The 3599-nt window shown below is 44.2% G+C and overlaps 1 long non-coding RNA gene across 1 annotated transcript; it reads right to left on the bottom strand.

Moving 5' to 3' along the window:
* LOC135807117 (uncharacterized) lies at positions 1-2876 on the bottom strand. The gene is made up of 3 exons (XR_010551472.1): positions 2512-2876; positions 1604-1692; positions 1-712 (listed from the first exon to the last, which is right to left on the bottom strand). It is a non-coding gene; the product is annotated as an uncharacterized LOC135807117 (long non-coding RNA).
* Positions 2877-3599: the final 723 nt, after the last annotated feature.

The raw sequence follows: 3599 nt of genomic DNA, 5'->3' as shown, positions 1-3599 counted from the left end.
TCTTGAACAGGTGAGATCTTTCAATATATCAATGGAGAACACCCTAAAGAATAGATGTATAGTGTTTCTAAGCTTCCAACTCTTGTGTGCTCAAGTGAAAATTGAACATATTTGGACGTGAATATATCACCAGACAAAACCTGATACTGTAGTACATTAATCATTCAATGGGTATACAGTATACAACCATCATACAAACACGAGCAGGAGAATGAATGGATAGGAGAAGAGTTGGTTACCCATTGCTGTTCAACAAAGAGAAGCACATACTAAAAGTTGAATTGGATTAAAAGTATTTACAATTCACAATTACATGTACAGTATCACTTTCTGCGATGTAACACTTGCGGCGAGGAAATGCCTGTCGCGCACTGTCGCAAGCAGTTGTAGGGCCACTGTCCCAGAAGTTGGCAAAAGCATAACTCTTGCCAAGCGCGCTGTACACGAATGGAGTGCAGTTCACTAGGCTGGGTGCACGTGAGGGTACTACGCACTGCACTTAGATGTCGCAGAAACAAAACAGATTTTGAATCGTCTGTCGCGGCTGCAGCTCATCGCAGGTGTTGCATGTTGCGCATCGTGGAAAGTAGTTCATGTATTGGGAATTGAGCTTCAGTAATAACAGAAAGAGGATCCCAGAGGATGACTGACACCGCTGACAAACACTCTTCTGTGCAAAGTTTTGATGACGATGCTTGATTGAGACGTTAACCTGCAATGGAAAATAAACAGCAGATGATACTGATTATATATTAGGTATGGATTATACCATGAGTATGAGGGGTATACGGCGAATATTTTCGAGAGTGCGTTAGGACGAGGGACAATTGGGGGACTCGGTATACACAGAGTACGAATGGTAGAATCCATTTGCATGGTACTTTCCTAAATACAGAGCCCGACCAACACGAAAGCTTAGCTCACATTCGACGGGGCGCAACGGGATGCGACGTAAGGATTGACGGGAACCGACAGAACGGTTATGACGCCGACAGACAGCGTCCAATGTGAACACCAGGAACGGGAACGCAACCGTTCTACCCTACAGATTGGGAAGCGAGGGGAAGAGTTGGATCAGTTCAGCTTTTCAGACCGTAGACGGGTACGCAAGCGTACAAAGCAACTGCATTCTAGTGTGAACAGGTAATGTGTCGTGCGCTGACCCCTCCCGATGCGCACAACAGCACACTTAGGTTTTTTAAACATTTCGAACACGGTCAACACTACGCTTCCCATGATAACTTGCCGAATGGCTAGCACAACTGATTCAAATTAAGGAAGATAAGATTTCGTGTCACTTCTTGAAAATCGCAATAGCTGCTGCATGTCGTGTCATACTACATGTTGTGTCTTACGAATCGTACAAGATTTTACAGCTCACCCCGGCCGTCCCAACAGGCCCTTACGTTCCATACCGTCAGCGTTACGTCGAATGCGAACTAGGCTTAAAAGTTTCCTTATTCTCGAAGTGACCCATGTGAACCGAGCGGGGTATATCGCTGAATATATTCCGCTTAGAACGGCCGCTGATTGGCAAATGGTGTTATATTTGAGACGAGTTCTATATCACTCAGCTTCATATCACAAATACTGGCGCACTTACATGAGGAAGAGACGGATCCAAACACGTGCACGCATCAAATAATCTGCCAACAGCCAGTCATCAATGATTACATATACAGTGCAGCAACCCTGGACAGCAAGAGAGAATATACACACCAGAGAGCCAGGAAATGAAGTTATACTCTGATATACGATTCGCATAAAAGAAAATGGTGTCCAAAGTGAGAACAAGTCTAGACCACTCAATTAGCCAGAACAATCTTGAGTGTACACTTACACGAGAAAAGGACGAATCCATAGGCGTGCATACAATGCATATATGTCATGTTGAATACGCCGCCAGCATCAAGGCAGTAGGAACTACAACTGCATGCATACAGTGCAGCAGCCCTAGGCAACATCTCACTAAATGTAGAAGATATGGTGGGCAAACGATTACGGTCATAGAACGGATCGAGTTTATGGTGCATGCCATTACAAGAACCAGCATTTTTATGGAACGGATGGTACCAATACGGCGAAATGTCTACGGATTCAAGATAAATCACAACAGACTTAGGCAAGAACATGGTAAAACTGATTCATACTTCACTTCATGAACGCAATGCGCACAGGCGAAGGTCGCGCGATGGACCAAACAAGTAACTCAACTCAAGATCAAGTCAACTTTCTCGCCGCAAACGGCCGTTGTGACGTGTTTCCCTTACGCAAAGCGAAGTGTGAATGAGGCTTTACTCTACAGATCCAAAACTGTAAACCAGTGAAGACTACAGCTTAGAAGACGGTATTATAATGTTGTGCATTGTAGATCTACTTGCCAAATGTGTGTGATCCTCTATGTAACATACATGTAGATAGGGCCAAGCAAGCACAGCAAGTTCTGAATTTTAGGTATTTGGAGGTCGTGAACAGATCAGATTTGTCTTGTAAGTGATAGGTATTGCTTACCTCTATATGTTGCCGCCTTCGTGCTGGCCGAAAACGCTGTGTGCTCTGGCGATAATCCGGCTTGAAATTAGGTGCATAAAAATGCCAATTTCAGCTTCGTTCACAACATTTTCGATATACGTCTCCTCTACGAAACGTCACTAAAAATATATCTGCCGAAAGAGCGTCCCGTCAAGAATACATGGTGTGAGATAAAACGAGGTGGTGCAAAGTAAAACGACGTAGGCCATGTAAAACGGCTTCCATCTCTCAGAACCAATTTAGGACAGTTCTCAAATTTGAGAACATTTTTTCGCTTTCGCGGCAAAAATCAGTCAAGAATCTGTTATATCGGGATTAGTGGGAGAGGTCTTTTTTTTGCGCGTCTGGGGAAGGACTGTTCCCGTCAGGGGTACCGAAAGGGCCCTCCTCGCAGTTGTCCTTGCCGTCAGGTCCACGTCATGCATGCTCAACTATTTCGCGTACGGGATAGTCGTCTTTGTCGTACGCGACATCGGCGTTTACCGAGTGGCATTGGCACAAAGCAGACCGTTGACGGGGTCACGTGTCAAAAAAGTATCAACAACGTGTCGACTACGTGTCGACCACGTGTATAGCGGTACACTCAGCGGTACACTAATTCTCGTGCCATTCTCGTGTCACAAAACTGGAACATCGAGTACCAGTATGGAAAGGCTTCAGACAGGAAGCCTTTCCAATACACACATCGTCAATTCGTCATGTACAGATTCGACTCGGCAAGAGGTTATGCGATACACGTCATACAGTACGTTTGCCACCCCAAATGTCTCTATTATAGCAATAAAAACTGCTTTATGGCAGTTTTCTAAAAAAAGTTATTGTGTTCTAGTCCATGGACGTCCGGACCCCGTCTAAAAAGTAAGAAATTAACGAAATGTGATAGCCGAAAATTAAAATTTCACACAAAACCTCACAATAATCACAACACTTGAAATGCTGCTTTCAACACTAAACTTGTACTGCACCAACAATTGGCAACATGCATGTCATGTATGCATAGGAAAGAGGATCACGAGGGGAAAAGGTCTTCTACATGTAGCTTTTCATTCTGTGTGTGATTATTGTGA

This window comes from Sycon ciliatum, chromosome 1, assembly GCF_964019385.1.
Source record: "Sycon ciliatum chromosome 1, ocSycCili1.1, whole genome shotgun sequence".
Lineage (NCBI taxonomy): Eukaryota > Metazoa > Porifera > Calcarea > Leucosolenida > Sycettidae > Sycon > Sycon ciliatum.
Note: the sequence above shows the minus strand (reverse complement) of the source record. Positions and strands in the feature narration are given on the sequence as shown.